This window comes from Mustela nigripes, chromosome 15 (assembly GCF_022355385.1).
Source record: "Mustela nigripes isolate SB6536 chromosome 15, MUSNIG.SB6536, whole genome shotgun sequence".
NCBI classification, from domain to species: Eukaryota; Metazoa; Chordata; class Mammalia; order Carnivora; family Mustelidae; genus Mustela; species Mustela nigripes.
The window spans coordinates 29,515,073-29,535,619 of record NC_081571.1 but is presented as its reverse complement, the minus strand read 5'-3'; the positions used below and the strand labels follow the sequence as shown (position 1 = coordinate 29,535,619).

Sequence of the window (20,547 nt, the reverse complement as noted above, 5' to 3'; positions counted from 1 at the left end):
TTATTATTATTATTATTATTACATATAACTATGGGATAACTTTAAGAGAAGAGCCTTTGGGACAAAGATTTGAATGCCAGCTGGATCTGAATCTTAGCTCCTTTACTTCCTTGCTATGTGACATTAGACATATGTTGTACCCTCTCTGTGTCTTAGTATCCTCATCTGTAAGATGGACATAATTCTTCCTTCATGGGTTATTATGAGGATGGAATTAACCATTGTAAAGTTCTTAGAACAAGGCTTGGCATATACTAAGTACTGTATAAGGGTTTACCTCATCATCCTAAGCCTCAACTTTCTCAGTGGAAAAATGGATATTATGTAGAACACTTAACACAGTGCCTGACATATGGCATGCTCTCTGTCATTATTATTATTATTTCTATTACTATGACTATTACTATAAGTGGAAGATACTTTCTTAGAGTGAACTTCACTGAATAATAGAAACTTCTTTCCTGTGGATGTTTTTGGTCTCTACTGATGATTTTGGGAGAAAAGGAGCTATTTCTCTGTGATTCTGAGCCAGTCACTTCCCTTGTGCCTTGCCTTTCTCACTAATCCTCTGAAAACCTCATTCATGGGCCCAAACACTGCCATGTATACCTGTTTCTCTGATACACAAGTAAAGGAGAAGTGTAGTGATTTTCTTGGGCTGCCATAATAAAGTACCATAAACTCAGTGATTTAACACAACAGAAATTCATACTCCACAGCTCTGGAGTCAGAAGCCTAAAATTAAAGCATGAGGAAGGCCATACTCCCTCTGAAGGCTGTATGGGAAAATCTTTCCTTGCCTCTTCCAGTTTCTTGTGGGTCCAAGCATTCCTGGGAGCCCTGGGAGTCTCTGTTTTTGTCTTCACATGACCTTCACATTTTGACTCCTTCCCTCCTTCCTATGTGTGTCCCTGTCCTAAATTTTCTTCTGCCTCTCCCTGTTAAGGATATCTGTCATCAGATATAGGGCTCACCTTAAATCTTGAGATCCTTAATTATATCTGCAAAGACACTTTTTTTCCAAATAGTTTTGCATTCACAGGTACCAGGGGTTAGTATGTAGGTATACCATTTGGGGCCAACTATTCAATACAGTATGTGGAGTAGCAGGGCCCTAATTAGGTCTAAATAGAATCTAACCCTCTTTCTTTTCCCTGTACACTTGTTCCAGTCTCATCCACACCTCTTTAATGGAATGGTCACAGCCAGAGGGGACAAGCAATATATCCCAACCAAACAATCTCCTCCTTCCTGGGCTCTACTCTGGCCCATGTCTGCACCTGTTTCCTGCCTTGGGATTCACTGTGAGGAGCACATGGACACTCGAGGCTTATGTGCCTATGAAGGCTCATTCTGCTTTGCCCACCCTGTCCCCACCTAGCTGCCTCGCAGACAGGCAGGAGAATCAGATGTCACTCTGGAACCTTGCAGTGCCAGCTTGCCCCACCTGACCCTTCACCAGGGTAATCTCAGTCACACATCAGGTTTCATAGATAAGGCCAAAACAGGAGACCCTGGTGAGCTAGAATGAGTAGAGGCAGTGGATCTGGGTCAGATCAGGATTCTATTTGCACTTGGATCAAGCAAATAGGCTCAGAGAAAGAATCTGGGTCAAAAGCTTGGCAGACTGGCAGGAAACACAAGACCTGATATACAAATTAAAATGGAGACTAGCTTTTCATCCACATAGGCCAGTTCTTAGTCTCCAAAGTCCTATTGAGGTGAATCTGTGACATGTGGTATATCCTATATTATAAGCATATACATATATATACATTTAGCATATATTCATTGAGAATTTGCCATATGCCTGGATCTAGGAATACAGAGAGAGAGAGAGAGAGAGAGAGAGAAGACAATCCTTGTGTCTTCAAGTTCATTAAAGAATATCAGGGGACACATAAAGAACTACTTCCCATAAAATGTGAGAACTCTATGTACACAGTGTTATAAGAGGTTCAAGGAGAGAGTAACTCATTATGCTTTGAGTTAGGGAATGGGCCACGATGGAAGCACAGATGAGGTAACATTTGAGTGGGATATTATAGAATTCTATGAAGAATGTGGGAAGAGCAGAAGGTATACTGTCCATCTGATCAAGTGGGTGCCTCTTCTTCCCCTCCTTCTATTTGTTTATCTCATCCAAAACCTGGCTCTTGCATGAAAAGAACTGCTTTCATGTGAGAACTTTTCTTCCCCCAGATTTTGTTTACTTATATATTTTATAGAGAGAGAGGTGGGGGAGGGACAGAGGGAGACCAAGAGAGAATCTCAAGCGAACTCTGTGCTGAGCATGGAGTCAGACATGGGGCTCAATCCCACGATCCTGAAATCATGACCTGAGCTGAAATCAGGAGTTGGGACGCTTAATCTACTGGGCCACTGTCTATTTTTTTAATTAGAAATCTAGAGACAGGTATGAAACCTGTGCTTTAGGTAGGCTATAGTCCAGGGAAACAACCAACTAGAAAGCCTCCAGTTGTGAGGAAGTGGTTTGGTTGGTACTGGCTGACACAGTAGAGCCCCCTTAGCCACTCCCATTGTTATCCAGACAGTTGTAAACTTCAGGACCTTGGCATGTTTGTTTTTTTGTTTGTTTTTTAAAAACTTTGTTTACTTACTTGAGAGAAGGAGAGAGAGAATGAGACCAGGAGTGGGAAGAGGCTGAAGGGGAAGCAGACCCATCGTTGAGCAGGGAGCCCCCATGATTCAACCAACTGAGTCACACAGGCACCCCTGGACCTCAGTGTGTTTTAATGATGTATCACTGTTGAGATGATTTTGTGACCTCTTTGGATATTTTTTCCTTCTTAAAAATGTTTTCAAGGGTGCCTGGATGGCTCAGTGGGTTAAAGCCTCTGCCTTGGCTCAGGTCTTGATCCTGGGGTCCTGGGATTGAGCCCCACATCAGGCTCTCCGCTCAGTGGGGAGTCTGCTTCCCCCTCTCTCTGCCTGCCTCTCTGCCTACTTGTTATCTTTATTTCTGTCAAATAAATAAATAAAATCTTTTAAAAAATGTTTTCCTTTTATTTTATGTATACTGTTGTTGTCTCTAAAACCCCAAGAAGGCATTTATGATCTCAGTCTCTGGTAAAAGGTAAAAAGGTAAGAAGGCTCATTACTCGTTACTCCCGTTTCATATTTTATCAGTATTTAATGAGTATCTCTGAACTTTTCTGGACATGTCTTGCAACCAACATCTTTGTAATTAGTAGTAATATTTTTAAATTAGTAAATGGGGCACCTTTATGGAGTATTAATTTTATCTAATTATTATTATGTCACACTTAAGTAACCTAACTAGGTAAGTAGGTTCAAAGGTATTTCAGTACTAAAACAAACATGGATATATTATTCAGCATCTTATATATATATATGTATATATAATATACATATAAATAAATATAAATATATTATATATAATATACATATACATATAAATATAATGCACATATAAATATGTTATAAATAAATATATAAATATACAAATATAATATGCATATAAATATTCATTGAATATATATCATATATATTTTATATATGTATATATATCAGCATTGCATATAAAATTCAAATAAATCTTAGAATCAAAATAATATACTTCCAAAAACATGAAAGAAGCCAGACATAAAAGGCTACATATCACATGAATCCATTTATATGATAAAAGTTCTGTAAAAGGCAAAATTATAGGGATAAAATTCATATCAGTGGTTTCCAGGGGTTGGGAGAAAAGGAAGGAAATTACAGAGGAGCACGAGGAAATTTGGGACAACGGAAATGTTCTATATCTTGATTGTGATGGTGGTTACATGATTACATATACTTGTAAAAATTTAACCAACTATACAATTTAAAGGGGTAATTTTATTTTATGTAAACTATATCTCAATAAACCTGACTTTAAAAAGAGTCAGATTACTTTGGGCTCCCTTTCCAGGCTAATTGACTACTGCATCCATTCTTATCTGCTTTTAGAAATACCTGAAGAGTTTGAGAATTACACAATTAGTGTCTCTTCTCTAAAAGAGGGGGTCTGAGTGTGATTTGAGTGAGATGGACCCCAAGATCTTGAACAATTTAAACTTGAGCAAGCATTTCAGGAGTAGGAGACAGACAGATAGATAGATAGGAGCCTTTAAATATATATAAAATACCAACATACCAACACACAATAATTTAGAGATGCATAGTTATTTATCCAAGCTTTCCTAAACTTTTTTATTTGTGAAATATTCACTTGGTGCTAAATATCAGTAAGGCATTTGTATCTGTTTCTTTTGGTACAAAATACTACAGACTGGGTAGTTAAAACAACAGAAACATTTTCTCACAGTTCTAGAGGCTAAAAGTCCAAGATGGAGGTATCAGCAGAGTTGGTTTCCTTGAGGCCTCTCTCTCCTCTTGGCATGTAGATGGCCGTTTCCTTCTTGTGTCTTCTAATTGTCTTCCTTCTGTATGTGGCTGTCTTCACCTCCTCTTTTATAAGGGCACCAGTCATGTTACATTGAGGCCCATCTAAATGACATCATTTCGACATTATTACCTCTTTAAAGACCCCATGTCCAAATCCAGTCACCTTCTTGGGGTTAGAACGTCAACATATGAATTTAGGTGATACAATTCAGCCCGCAGTAGCACATTTCCCCCTCCTTCCCTGCTTCACCATATGCTTTTCTACTATTCTAGCCATCCCTCCAGCCATGCTATTTCTCCCAAGATGTAATTTCCTCTCTCTTATTTTTGTGTGTGTGTGGTTACTGCCATGCTCTGGTCAAACATTTGCAAGATGGAAGGCAACTCAAACGCCAAAATACACTAAGGATGCCATGACACAGTCTGTTTGGGTATAGTCCTACAAATCTTTCCTCAAAAGGGGATGTGGAGCTGCTTTGAACTCTTGAACTATGTTGGGAATGTATGGGACATGGCAAATAGGAACTGAAGTACTTCCCACCACGCACATAGCCACGGAGTTGCTGCTCCACACAGGCCAACACTGAGAAATGGGTGAAGATCACATCAGCTGCAAGGAAACAACAGTCTTGGGTTTAACCCCAGCTTCTACAGCTAGCATGGATCGTTAATGGTAACACGAAGATCAGATCCAGAAGTAAGTGATCTCTAAGCAGTGTAATCATTTCAAGCTGAAATTCTCTCTCTTCCCACTGAAAGGCAGGGAGACTTCCTGAACTTCTGGCAAAGGAGCATCTGCTGGCTCGGCTTCCTCTACCACAAGGCCATATTCCCAGGCAGCTCTTGGAGAATTGGAAGCCAGTCTCTCCTTCGGTATTTGCACAGTCTCACAGAGCAGCACATGGAAATATAAATAACTGAGACTGTATATATCAAAGCAGTCGATGCAGGCTCTGTACTTTTAAGTTCAACTTTTGAGCAAAATCCTGAGAATGCTTTAAAAGTACTACTAGCAAGGAGACAGGCAAGGTTTCATGTGAGCTATGCATGGGTATCAGTGCATGATATAAATCAGAATGGTCAAAGCCAAGGGGACCTGGAGAGGAAGGAGGGCAGAGACATTGTGATTGCAACACCAATGCCATAAGGAAGGGAACCGAGTAGTAACCACAGTACTGGCTACCCTTTACTGAGCATGGCCTATACTTGACTCTCTACATATCACAGGCACAATCCACAAGCAGCATAGCCATTTGCTTCTTATGACCCCTAGTTCTCAGATGAGGGCCGGGAAGCCCTGTAATATGTAGTACTCCACAGAGGTAGAACCCAGGTACCAAGGTTTCTTGTTTTGTGCATATGGTTCTCTGCTGTCCATGATAATAGCCATGTCCTGATTTGTAGTTTATTGTAGTGAACAAATGGAATAAACTTCGAGGAAACCAAATAGTTTATCCCTAAGTGTGGTTTTAATTCTGCTCAAGTGATTTTTTTCAATTGTCTGCAAAGTTCAAGGAAGCCATATCACATCAGATTGTGCTAAGAGGCTGATGCTTCAAACAAGGGAATGCTGTTGATTTTTGTGTTCCAAGGTTCTGATGTCCAGAGTGCACCAACTTCAGTAATGAGTGTAACCTCTTATTGAAAAGGGTGGGATTCACTGCCCACCCCCAGGCTCTGTTCAGTTCATAACAGTTCGGAAGGTATGGTCTCTCCAGGGTTGAGATTACTGTTTAATGGGAGACAGGAAAGACTGGGTTTCTGAACAAGAAGTGCACAGATGCATTTGATCCCTATTTTCCCAGAGTGAGTAGCAGATTGCTATAATGGTTGGTACAAATTGGAAAGGTTGGTGGGGATAATTGGTAAGAGGTCAGGAGGGAAATAAATTGTTGAAGGAAGTGAATAAAAGAATAGAAGGAGGACTGAGTGATAGCACTTGTGGCTCAGACACTTAACAGGGCATCTCAACATGGATGGGTAGAGTAACAAAGCTTATGATCCCTGGGTTGGACTCTGAAACTTCAAGCTAGACCTGCCCTAACTCTGGTGCCTTGGCTTGAGAATTCCCACAGGCTGTGACTAAGGTCTTTTCTTGGGTGGGGAGGGGGTAGGGCAAATGACTAGGTCAGAAGGAAAAAGAAAGATGATTGGCTGCCATTATACCTGCGACTCTGAAGGAGTCCCTGCCTTCCGCTCTGACTCATGCTGTTGCTGTGATAGTGTCTTTAATTCACCCAACCTAGAAACCCAACTTTGACACCACCAATTCCCTTGGGCGTTATATCTGGTCTCCAACACCGAAGGGTTTTATCCCAGGTATCCCAGGTTATTGTTAGAACATTCCCCTGTTCCATCCCACTGCCAGTGTTTTGGGCCACGCCCTCAATCCTCCCTCCCTTTGGATCTAGTGCCTCCAAACTGGTCTTCCTGCCTCCAGTCTACCCATTATAGTCCATTCTTTGAAGCTATGTGATCTTTCATAAGATCACATAAACCACCTATGTGATCTTTCTGAGAAAGAAACCAATCCTGTCATTCCCCTACTTCCTGTTGCCCAGAGTAGTGGTTCTCAAGTAGATGCTACCCTGAACTCCTAAAAACTCCAGGAGCAAAATTGTGCATTTATTCTATGTGACAGAGTCAGTTAATGATGAACAAATATTCTGCATGCATCCTCATGTGTTCTACCATTTTCTGAGGTTAGGTTGGTTCATGTGAGTAGTTTTCTCCAATGGATTGACTTCCAGGTTGAGATGGGGTGCCTTCCACATGCTCTGCCTTCCCCTGATCCAGGAACCTTGGAAGAAGTGTTCTCAGTGGCTTTGCTGCAACATGGAGGGGGTGCTTCCCAATCCAGAGTGGACCTCACTTGAGCAAGAATAAACCTTTATGTATTAAACTACTGAGATTGTGTTGGGGGGGAGCTGTCTGATACAGCAGCTAAAGTTCTATATCTGAACAATATACCCCATGGCATGGATCACTGAATAGGAGAGCTCCTTTTCTCCAGAATGATGTTTTATCAACTCAGTTTGGTAACATGCTGTGTCTCATATTTATCCATGGTTCTGACTGGAAGTCATGGAAGTTCGATGGCTTTTTTAAAAAGTGGGAAACAATTAGTTCCTTCTTAATAATTGTGGTATTTGGGAAGATTAAAAATAAATCTATGAAGACATGATTGATTGGGAAGACAGTATAAAAATGGAGTCCTTAAGAGTGAATATTGGGGACCATGGCCTGCAGGATAAAGTCCAAAAATGAAGTTCATGTCAAAGCAGAGGAGACACAAAAACCTTCCTGACTTTGTTAGTAACGGCTTCTTGTCACCCTGTGTTTCACTCAACTTGGACCTCAACTCCCACATCACACATTGCCTTTTATATATGACCTTGCCCTTGTAAACACTAATCCTTCATTTTCAGCCTGTCCAACTCATCCTTACCCTTCAAGACACAGCTTAAATATTATCTTCTCCACTGAGTTCCCACATCCCTCAGCCATGACCTCAGTCATGGCCCCTCTTTCCTAATATTGGAGTTTTCTCTATCAGGTCTGACTCTTCACTAAAATGTGGACTTCTACACAGGTAGTGATGTCATTATTCACTTTTTATCTCTGTGTCCCAGAGATAATAATGCCTGGCACACAGATGTTCACAAGATGCTTTGGGGTACCCTTCTAGGCACCCCAAATGGGTTAGCCACACATGGAAATGGATAAACTATTTATGTAAGTGGCCCCCCTGCTTTTCCTCAAGCATGCCTAGCCTGTTTTCCCCTCAGAACCTTCACATTTGCACCCACCTCTGCCTGGAACCTCACAGAGCACTCTCCCTCTCATCAGTCGGGATAGACACCTCTTTCTTAGAGAGATGCTTTCCCTGGCTGCTTTCCTACTCTCTCTCCTTACTCTGCTTTATTTCTTCATAGCACTCATCATCTGGCACATTATATTATATTTACTGTTTGTTTGCTGTTTGTCTTCCCCAGTAGACTATAATAAGCTCTATGAGGCCAAGAACTTTGTCTTGTTCACTGTACAAGACTAGTTCCCGACACACACCGTGGGTACTCAAAACTCTCTCTGAATAATAAATAATAAAATAACCATACTTTAAGAAATCAAATCTGAAACCCAGTCCTACCTTCTCAACTGTTCTCTTCCTGAAGCCATAACACTTGAGAGTGGGAAAGGAATTTAGAAGGTTCGCTTTGACCCAGTATTTCCATTCAGCTGAAGTGGAAACAGAGGTCTCAGTGTAGTTAGTGACTCATGGAGCAGAAACTAGATCCTTGTCTGACTTTTGATTTTGAATTCTAGCACATGTGGTGAATATTCAGTTGATCAATGAGAGTTAAATTGAACTAAAAATAGGAAAGTCTGAACAGAGTTTGCTGTCTATATACACTTTTCTGCCTCAAAATAAATTGAGCTCAAAGGACATGGATCTCTAGAGAATGTTGCTTGAAAAAGCAGAATTGTAGCATCTGGGGACCCAGGCTCTCACCCAGAACACATGGACCTTGTTGGGTAGAATCAAACCAGTCAACCATGGAACTATCTGACCTTACAGACTGGAAATCCCCCAAATCTGCAGACATTGATGGCATTTTGCTGGTCACCAACAGTTATTAAGGGTCAATAGAGAAAAGAATCTCTTTTTGACCTAAACACAACCGGGTGGCTGCTAGAAACAAGAAATAGTGTCAGTTCAGTTTGGTAGTAGTGATGGAGATGCCCAGAAACTAAAGCTCATTCTCTCTTCAACTACTGTGCATACTGGGGTGCTGACTGAAATTGTCAAGGCCTTCACTCATAAGATAAATCCTATAGTTAGGAATAATCAGTGTCATTACACATATTGCACATATTCAGGGACTATAAGATTTAAATTATATGTGCTAGTGATGCAAATTGCTAACCAAACAATGCCTTCCACAATGGATGAACAAAAAACAAAACTGTAGTTTGGTAGAATCTAACAAAACTGTTTGTATTATTTCTTCCATTTTTCCTTTAAAAAATCATCACCTTTTCTGTATGTTCTATGTACCTTTCAGATTCTACCCTTAGTGAGAAATACAAAAGTTTTTGGTGAAACACCACTATCAAACAAATTAGGAGATTTCATAGCCTGACTTATGGGTCTCTAATATGCATCCAAACACAACTAATTCCCTCACCGATAGCCATTGCAGACCAACCTCAGTGACCACAGTGTGCTAGGTCTGAGCCTGGGGGCCACCTCACAGTCCCACACCAGCCAAAGAGCTTCTGCTAGTCAATTGGAGCTGGCATTTAAAATTAAATGATTCTGTCTGTGTTCTCCTCTAGGATTTTGATGGATTCCTATCTCACATTTTGGTCTTTCATCTGCAGCAGCTTCTTGCTAGACACGTCTCCAAAGGCAAGGGAAAGAAAACAAAAATGAACAATTGGGACTTCATCAAAATAAAAAGCTTTTGCACAGCAAGGGAAACAGTCAACGAAACCAAAGACAACTGACAGAATGGGAAAAGATATTTGCAAATATCTTATCAGATAAAGGGTTAGTCTATAAAGAACTTATCAACACCCAAAAAATAAATAATCCAGTCAAGAAATGGGAAGAAGACATGAACAGAGAAATGTCTGTTCCATTTCTCCAAAGAAGACATACAGATGGCCAACAGACACATGAAAAAAATCTCAAGGTCACTCAATATCAGGGACATCCAAATCAAAACCACAATGAGACACCACTTCATACCAGTCATAAAGGCTAAAGTTAACAAGTCAGGAAATAACAAATTATTGGTGAGGATGTGGAGAAAGGGGAACCCTCTTACCCTGTTGATGGGAATGCAAGCTGGTGCAGCCGCTCTGGAAAACAGTATGGAGTTTCATCAAGAAGTTAAAAATAGAGCTACTCTATGACCCAGCAATTGCACTGCTATGTATTTACCCAAACGATACAAAAGTTGTGATCCAGAGGGGCACCTATACCCCAGTGTTTATAGCAGCAACGTTCACAATAACCAAACTATGGAAAGTGACCAGATGTCCATGAACAGATGAATGGATAAAGAAGATGTGATATGTCTATACAATGGAATATTACTCAGCCATCAAAAAAGGATGAAATCTTACCATTTACAATGATGTGGAGGGAACTGAAGGGTATTATCCTAAGCGAAATAAGTTAATCAGAGAAAGACAATTATCATATGGTTTCACCCATATGTAGAATTTAAGAAACAAAATAGAGGATCATAGGGGAAGGAAGGGAAAAGTAAAATAAGACTAAATCAGAGAGGGAGACAAACCATAGCAGACTCTTAACTGTAGGAAACAACCTGATGGTTGCTGGAGGGGAGGTGGGTGGGGGAATGGGGTAACTGGATGATGGACATTAAGGAGGGCACATGATGTAATGAGCACTCGGTGTTATATGCAATGGATGAATAACTGAACCTTACATCTGAAACTAATGATACACTATATGGTTAACTAATTGAATTTAAATAAATTTTTAAAAAATGGAATGATTCACCACCCTAGGTTTTAGTTGGCTTTAAATGCATAAACTATCCTAAATCTTGCATCTATTTATGTCATGTATTTCTGAATGAAAGATAGTAAACTGTCTTGCAGGATTTGTGCCCTTCCTTCCTCTCTCTTTCTTTCTTTCTTTGTATTTTTTTCTCTTAAACATATAAGGAATTTTTTCTCAGTAAACTGAACATTAAACTATAAGTTTTCAAGTCCCACATGATCTGCCATCTCTCTCACTCTCTCTTTTTCCTGTTAAACAAAGCCATCTATGTGTGGCACGGTCCCCTTAACCTGTGTCCTCAGTCTACATGGTCGTGGAAGATGCAATGTTTTGGTGAGTCACTAGGTGGCATGTAACAGAGGCATTTGGAGAGCTATCCCAGAAAGTACATTTTTAGAGCACTCCACAGTTCTCCATGTTGGCTGCCATTGTCTGGTGGGCGTGTTGGAGTTAATCCATTGCCATCTGTCTTTATTTTGCTAACTTACTCAGTCGGACGCCACACAATTGAGTTCAGCAAATGTCGGCTCTCCAGTACAGCAATTACCAAGTCTCTTTCTAAACAATATCACCGCACGGCATTCTTCCTGCCTTGCATAGAGCTTGAAGCACTTAGGCTCATTTTGAGTTGCTTTGCTTATAGGGCTCTTCATCTTCAAAGATTAAGAAAAATTGGTCTGAACTCAAAGCCACAACAAGGCATGGCTTCTCTCTCCAAACTGAGAACATGCCAATCGACATGTTCCTATTATACAAAAACCCCATGAGGCATAGCGGAGGACGTGGGCTGCGCTGATCCAGCCTTCACTGGCACCACCACCTCCTCCAGGATGCAGACACTCAGAATGCATTTTGTGGTTGTTGAGGATGTTGTTATTTTAATATTTGAGGGGCTGGTGGGAGGGGTAAGGAGTGAAGCATGTGGTGGTAAGAGAAGAAGCAGAAAGAAAAAAGGAAAGAGAAGGGGAGGGGAGAATGAGCTGATACTTGAATGACATCCTGCCATTGCTGTTCCAAAAGACGGGTGAAGTAATAATTTCCACAGCCTAGAAATAGTATTTATTCTTCCATTGCTTGCTTATTCTTTTCTTCATATACAGAAGACCCACTGTCTGTGTGAGACACTATATGTGACACTCCAGATATGGGTGGGATCAGTCACCCAGAGTCATGCCCTCTTGGAGCTTACATCTTGTAGGCAGATAGAAAGTAATCAAACACAACTAGGGTGATGGCTGTTGTGAATGAGACACCTGGGGTATTTCACAAGCCCAGAACGGGGGCCCTGATCTCATGTGGGGGTCAGAGGATAGTGAAGATAGTGAAGAGGAAGGGGGTTTAGAGGAACATCCTTTCTGCGCTCCCATTTAATCGGTATTCTGCATTGCAATTAGCAGATGCTAGATTAGAACCAGTCTATTGGGTGACCAAGTAGCAAGTTTTACTGGGCATGGTGAGAGCAAGACCCAGCAGCATGGGAACCACAGTGACAACACAGCCCGGTCCCTGATGAAGAGGCAAGAATGTCTCTTACACAGCACAGATTTCCATCCTCACTACTCTGTTTGCCAGTTTCTTAGCTGTGGCTTCCCTCCTCCCCCAACCTATTTCTTCCTTAACTATTTGCTTTTGGCCTTATTTCTCCACCAAAATTATATGAAGACCCCCTTTCATCTTTTATCTTTAAGTCCATTTTGCTCCAAGTTTTAAAGTACTGATCAACCAAAAGCAAATTAAACATTAGCATAGGAGTTTACCCTACTTTTTTGGAGTAAGTTCTTCAGATTTGATTCACTAAGTTTTAGAAAATATGACGCAAAGAAGACACATGAGAAAAGGAAACCTCCGATCTTATTTTTTTGTCTTTTCCACTGTATTTCTGTGCTTTCCAGGGTAATTTCCATTTTATTCTATTTTACTTTTTGGCTGTAAATAAAGCAAAGGGAGCCCATATTCTAATGCATTGGCATACAATTCAAGCAAAGGAAGACCTATGGATCTGTAGTTTTTAGGAACTATAAGCTCCTTTGTTATAGGTGTTGGTATACATGGACATTTTCGTAGTTTAATATGGTCTCATTACTTACCAGTGCCTTTGCAAATGACCCAGTCTCATGGGACTTTATCTTGACAACCCTATTTATTTATCATTAAATATTTGAGGTCTGAGTCCTTTAAGGTCATCTCCTGGGAGAATTGTACCAATAGGTAATTTGAAGACCAATCCCAGCAACAATAACATGGGAAGGCTTTGTTTTACTTTATTTCAGTTACCAAATTCCTCGGTGGGGGATGGGGGGCATTCTTCTGCATGGACTCCGTAACCATGAGAAGTTCATGTGGGCGGGATCTCCTGGAACAGTGGCTTGTTCTGTGGGATGGTTCTGGGTAGAGCAGTGTGCCATTTTGATCCCCCCGCTCTAGGATCTGCCTATACCATGAACCTGGGGAGGAAGGAAAGTGCAGAGGACGGTGGGGATGCCAGGAGAAGAAGAAACGTTTCTGGAGCTGAGTAGACACTGGAGAGAAGGCCCCTTAGAGTGGCTGCAGAAGTTACCATGGCAACCACTGACGAGGATGCTGGAGGCCACTAGAAGCAGTTCTGAGAAATGTTCTTCCATTTTTGATCTCTGATTACATGTGACATAAATGACCAGACTCATTCTCAAGACTCTTCCTTCCTAGGCTTATATGACATGAACCCTCTTGTTTCTGCTCTTTACCCTGAGTGACCTTTGTCAGTCTCTTTTGCAAGTACTTGCTTTGCTCCCTCTTCATTCACTCATTAACCAGGGTCATAAAATCCTTGGTCTTAGAGCCCCTGCCTTCTTTCTCCTCTCTTTTCTTCTCTCTCTTTCTCTCTCCTTTCTTGGTTTGAGCTATAAGTTGTCCAGAGAAGATACAGCTGAGATCCAGCAAAGGCAGGGAGGAAGCTGATGTTTGCTGATTTGTTGAGTGCTTACTGTGCACTTTGCCCATCCTTGTGCAGTGCACCTGTCGTGCTTCAGTTCAGCCCTACAATAGCACTGCAAGGAAGGTGTGTCACCATTCTTCGTCCTTTTGTACACTTGTACCTTTGGTCTGAAATTCTTTTTCTTCCTCCCTCCTCTCATCTTCCAAATTTCTACTCCTTTTCAAAACCCAGTTCTGTGATCATTTCCTTTGTGGCATCTCTCTTAACTCCCCAGGCCCCGTTAATCTCCTCATGTGAGTTCCATGGCATTAATATCATCCTTCTAATAGATCATTTACCAGATTCTATTACTCAACACAGTTTGCAAATTTCCCCATCCACCCAAATTGTATTTAGGGTGCTAGGGGACAAGATGGGATCTTCCCTATGTGTGGGTATTCTAATATCACAGCACTTGCTAGCACATGGACAGGTACGTAAGACCTCTGCATTTATTATATGCTCACAAGCCTTGGTTTGCTCTGTGTATTAGCTCAAGCAATTCTCACAATAACTCTGTGGCTAGGTCATCATCCCCATGTTGCAGATGAGGAGAGTGAAGTTGAGAGAAGTTAAAGAAATTGCCAAAAAGCACACAGGCAGAACTTGGACATGAACCAGAGCAGACTGAAACTTAAGTCTACTCTGTGTTGCATGGTCACACTCTGGCTGGGGTGTGTGCCGTCATTGTCGTCTGACAGTCAACAGAGAACGGCACTTGGCAAGGACCCTGGCACAACCCAAAACTGAAGAAAACATACATGAATTCATGACAAAGGAGTCAATGAATGAATCCACATCTGTAAGTCTTTCATGCAGTCCAGCCTGGTTCCTGCTCATTCAACATCCCCCTCAGCTCCCCTCTTTTATTTCCATAAATGCTCCTTTAGTTCCTACCTCTCTCGTCCTATGTTGACTTCTTATAACACCTTCTTGGTGAGTCCCTCAGGAGCCTCTTTCCTGCTGTCCCTTCACCCAGACATTCTAAACACACCTGAAAATTAATTCTCAAACTCTGTTGTTGGGTTTACACTAAAGGATTTATTCTGGCTTCTGACTCACAATTAATTAAAATCCAGGTACTCAAAGCTAACCATCAAGGTGTCACCCTACCTTATGAGAGTCGTTTCCCTACACATCTGAATAATTTTGTACCAAGCAATTTTTTTTTAAAGATTTTATTTATTTATTTAACAGACAGAGATCATAAGTAGGCAGAGAGGCAGGTGGGGGGGGGGGGCAGAGAGTAGGCTCCCAGCTGAGCAGAGAGCCCGATGTGGGGCTCGATCCCAGGCCCTGGGATCATGATCTGAGCGGAAGGCAGAGGCTTTAACCCACTGAGCCACCCAGGTGCCCCAAACCTAGCAATTTTGTTTACCACCCCTGGCTCACAATTTGCCTATTCCGCCTCCAGACCTTTGCCCAAACCATTCTTCTGTAGTTTGAACACATATTATACATCAGGAACTGAGCTGGCTTCTGGGAATACAGATATTAAAACTTCAGTCTCTGAAGCTCAGAGATTAGTGGAGAGACAGCCGAAAGAGCAATTACAAGGCACTGTAATTGTGGTAGGCAAGCCACAGGGAAACCCGGTTTGCTATGGAAGCACATACGTTGTCCTCTTCCCACATCTCCAGTAACCTCATCTCTCAGCACTCTCCTGGCTCTGCTCTGCTTTCCCAGGTCAGTCTCCAGGCCTGCCCCTTATTTACTCCCTCGGGCCCTTCTTCTCACAGATGCCATCAGATTGTTCTGCACTTAACTCGTATGTTTTGATTCATTCATCACAAAAACATCTTTCTATGAACTTGACCTTTTCAATGGTCATGGGGGAGGAGAAGATAAAAGAAGGGAAGCTTGAAGAAAGAGTGGTGTGACTACTTGGGGAGAATGCATACAAGAAAAGAACAGTGTAAGCAAAAGACATAAATGGCTTCTGTTGGATTCTACCCTCATTATCCCCTACAGTGTGCCTGGAAGAGAAAGGGTCACGTGTAACTCAAACCTGACCTACTAAACTTGGTGGGGAATCCCTTAAAGAGTAGCTCACAGAAGACAGGGGACTGCTTCCATGCAGCTGGACTGACCATGAAACGTATAAGACACATTCTCAAGGGTGCCTGAGTTCTGTGATCATTTCCTTTATGGCATCTCTCTTAACTCCCCAGGCCCTGTTAATCTCCTCATGTGAGTTCCATGGCATTAATATCATCCTTCTAATAGATCATTTACCAGATTCTATTACTCAACACAGTTCGCAAATTTCCCCATCCACCCAAAATTGTCTTTAGGGTGCTTGAGCATCTGAGTTGATTGAGCATCTGAGTCTTGATTTTGGCTCAGGTCATGATCTTGGGGTCCTGAGATCAAGCCCCACATTGGGCTCTGCACTCAGAGGGGAGTCTGCTGAAGATTCTCTTTTTCTCTCTCTCTCTCAAATAAATAAATAAATCTATCTTAAAAAAAAAAAAAAAAAGACACATCCTCAGAACTCCAAGAAATACTAGGGGGCCAGGACTATGAAAAGAAGGACCAGCATCCCATGGAGTATGTGGTTGAGCAAACTAAATTTGTCCTAAAGGTTGACAGTCTCATTTGTGTGCAAAGCTACTGAAGCCTAGGGAACACTCACACATAGTCTACTTGTGACTCTATAATAATCTACCAATTGACTAAAGGGAAGCAGGCCCTATAAGAGATGATCCCAGAAAAAACAGAGCAGGTAGCAAGACTTACCATGGCCTGACTGGTCACACAAGCTTCCCCACCATCTTCCCAGTACCTGGTCATTCTAGTACCTGCGTTCCAGACACTTGGTTGATATGAAAATGTATCAGCCACATCTGTGGTTTAGCCTTCTTGCCCTCAGGTCCAGCATGTTTCTCTCTGGCTCTAAGCCCCTTTTGCTCCAGCCTTCCAACATCGCATTTTTCCGTGACAGTCATCTGTCAGCAAGCTGGAGATATCTCTGCTTTCCTTATAGTCCTGAGCTATGGATCCTGGGCGCTGGGCTATGGAGTGTTCTCCTTACCTAGTACAATCATTCTAGGGGAGAATGGGGGAGAATCTCCTGCTGGCTGAAACTTCCTTGCCATGACAGGTTTCATTTTAAATGAGTAGTTCATAGGCTGAGAGGGTGGTACAGAGAAGAGGAACAGGGAAAGAAGAGAAGATGCCACACATCACTAAACTCAGCATGGCTTTGGGGCAGAGATACAGAGATTTGGTAAAGGTCCAGAAATTCAAATCCTGGGTTGTACTTACTAGGCTGGCCTGCGTATTGAGCTAAGCAAACAGATCTGTCTCCTTGACAACCCAAATACAAGTATGTTTTACCTATATTATCTACCCTCTTTGCTGAAGTCAGTCCATAATTAGTGGAGAAAAAAACCGTAGGTGCCAGGCAAAAGAGCCCGTCTCTTAAACAACATTTAGCTCCCAATCCTCTCTAGGCCAGGGGCTACCTCTTCTACTTCATTAACATCTCACTTGTCAACTTTATCAGCCGTGTCTTTTACTTGCTGGTGGAAAGCTAATACAGCTTTGCCTCTCCCTGTCAGTAAACACTTTTGAGGGACCTGATAAGAAAATTTGCTTAGGTTTATCTGGAAAGTTCTGTTTATAGAGGCACACCTCGGTAGCCCTAGACACTAACTATAAAGAACCTCCTTCGTGTGGGAGGGATCTTGATGGAACCCATACTCGTGTTTGCTGTCTTGACGTATAAGTCAAGCCACGTTATTACAAAGTGTTTGAAATGAACCGAACCCAGCGATTTGCCCAATAAGTAGGACCATCTCAAGGACGTGGGAGGCAGCAGCCTCTAAATACTAAGGGATCCGAAGGGCACAGTCTCCTGAGATAAGCAGCAACTAAAATAAAGAAGCCAGTCCTGGGAAGATGGAATCTCACCCTCAACTCTGGAATGCCCTTTCCCTGTGACTGTTCTCGCCACCAGAGCCATGAACCAGAGGAGAGGATGGTCAGTATGAGAGGACAATATCCTGACTTCCTCCTGACTGGACTCAAAGGGCCTACAAGGCTATGTTTACAGTGAGTCATTGTCATCTTGAGTTCACTGCACACTCACATACCTGGGCTTATCCCCACAGTTGGAGTCTCCCCAGGGTGGAGGAGGACAGGATGGAAGCCAAGTGGGGGGAGAGAAAGAATGAACGCAAGTGTAGAGGCCCTGGTTCTTCAAAACACAATTATAAAACAAATATCATGAGAAGATTAAAGTGAGCTGCTTCCCCTCCCTTTTCTCCCACTGCCCCGTCTTTTCAGGATAAGTTTGGAAACTGTGTGGAGAATCGGAGGAGCTTGTAAACACATGTTGCACACAGGGCGTGTGCACCTACCAACACACATAGGTCTGTATGGGTGTGCTGGTGCCTCCGGGCGTGTGTGTGGAAACCCACGTGATGCTGCAAAACAGAACAAGCACCACGCATGTAAGCCTAACCACAAACCAATTGCCAAATCCAACTCTGATGGGAAAAGCTATTATTTTCCAAGTCATTAAGTGCCCTGTTCCCATTCCAGCTGCCCCTCTGGGAATCACCTAGCGTGGCTGTGGGGGAAAGAGCAGGGTAAAGTCATGAGATAGAATGGAACAAAGGAGAATGTCTCCCAATTGTCTTAATCGACATCCTGATGGGGAGGTCACTTAGAGTGGGGGAAAAAAAACAGGACTAGGGGTGCCTGTGTGGCTCCGTCGGTTAAGCATCTGCCTTCAGCTCAGGTCATGATCTCAGGGTCCTGGGATTAAGCCCTGCATGGGGTTCCCTGCTCAGCAGGGGGCCTGCTTCTGCCTCTCCCTCTTCTCTTACCCCCACTCATGCTCTCTCTCTCTCTTTCAAATAAGTAAATAAAATCTTTAAAAGGAAGGAAGAAAGGATGGAAGGAAGGAAGGAAGAGAGGGAATGAGGGAGAAAAGAACTCATTAGGAATGAGTTGGGGCTGGATCTCAGGCAACCTTCTCTGACAGCGTCCTGCTGGCTTTTGCCAAAAAGCAGGAATGGGGCTGGCTGTGTGGACAGCCTCCAACCAGACAGGGGTCACTTAGTAAGAGGTGCGGGTGGATTCACTAACAGGAGTACATTTGGAACCAAGATCTGACTTGTGGCAACTGATTGCACAGTGACAGCTGACCTGGCCAGAATGCTTGTGCAATTAGCAGGACCCTGTACTACTACTACTAATTTACACCACAAACATATCATACCTACTTAATGAGAGAAGTTTTATTCCAAATCCAACCCTCGTAGTCAATAAATGTATCTGCTTCCTATGTTTATTCTGCATGAAGCCCTGTATTCGGTATTTGAACAAGGCTAACAGAAATGGCACAGTCTCTACCTTAAAGGTGTTTTTGTCCTGGTGGAGAGACGGACAGCATTGTGAAAGACTTCTGAAAGACTGACTTCAGCAGATTTGGCCATTCTGCAAACATCAGGGGTTTTGGGTAACTATTGGTAGGCTCTTGAGGTCAGAAGTCCGTGGGGAACTACAAATCCCCTCTCCTACAACCTCAAAAGTGTGGGACTGAACCCCACCAGACATAGAGACATGAATTGGCCAGGAAGCACAAAACAACCATTCCATTCATTCAGTAATTTGGGGAGGCCCCCAGCTGTCCAGCGAGCATGGTGCATGAAAGGCTGGCTTGAGGACGGACACAGGGCAATTCCGGGTTGGACAAGGCAGCGGGGTCCTCTGTGAAGGGAAGGACAAAATCCAAGGGGCTGGTGGCAGGCATAGATCTTCCACCTTCTTACATCTTACGAAGGAGGGCAGAGCCTCCAGAACATACCTAACCAGTCACCGGTCTTGACCTTCCTTATCCATTGTACTGAAGAGTTGATTTCACTGAAGATGTAGGGAGTGCCCCCTCTGAAGATGCTGATTGACAGTCGGGCCCCTCCTGTGCTGGTTAACCATCTGGAATGCCGCTTCCTGATTCAGCACGCAGGCCTTCTGTTTCCCGGATTCCATCAAATGACCTTTATGTGTCCCAAACCAGCATTCATTGAGTCATTTTGGTCTAGTGTGTTTCCCAAATGGTATGTTGTCTTTTGCATATAAAATAACTGAGAGAACATCCCACAATATAAAAAACATTGTAAGAACCTGAATGTAAGGCAAAACTCTCTACATCAAGGGGGTAATTTGGAGGGAAATATGTGTATTTGTGTATTTACTATGACATAAAATCCCCTTGTTTGTGTATGGCACATAACAGGTAAACGCAACACATTTGAGTTTCCTTCCCTACACCTCTATCTAATTTAATTTTCATTAAAATTTTTTTTGTTTTGTTTCATATTAAAAAATCATTTTTATTTTATAAAATGATTTTATATTTTTAAAACAGAGGTTTAGGGGCACCTGAATGGCTCAGCAGATTAAGCCTCTGCCTTTGGCTCAGGTCATGATCTCAGGGTCTTGGGATCGAGCTCCTCATCGGGCTCTCTGCTCAGCAGGGAGTCTGCTTCCCCCTCTCTCTCTGCCTGCCTCTCTGCCTACTTGTGATTTCTCTCTCTGTCAAATAAATAAATAATATCTTTACAAAATAAAAATTAAAAAAAAAAAACAGAAATTTTTTTGTTTCTGGGGGCTCAGTTGTTAAGTG

At 42.4% G+C, this 20,547-nt stretch overlaps 1 long non-coding RNA gene across 2 annotated transcripts in view; it reads right to left on the bottom strand.

The window, feature by feature from the left end:
• Positions 1–20,547, bottom strand: part of LOC132002785 (uncharacterized) — a 68,796-nt gene that overhangs the window by 9,918 nt on the left and 38,331 nt on the right. For both annotated transcript variants that reach the window (XR_009400010.1, XR_009400011.1), the window contains exon 2: positions 4,335–4,518. This is a non-coding gene — a long non-coding RNA (uncharacterized LOC132002785). The remainder of the gene's footprint in view (positions 1–4,334; positions 4,519–20,547) is intronic.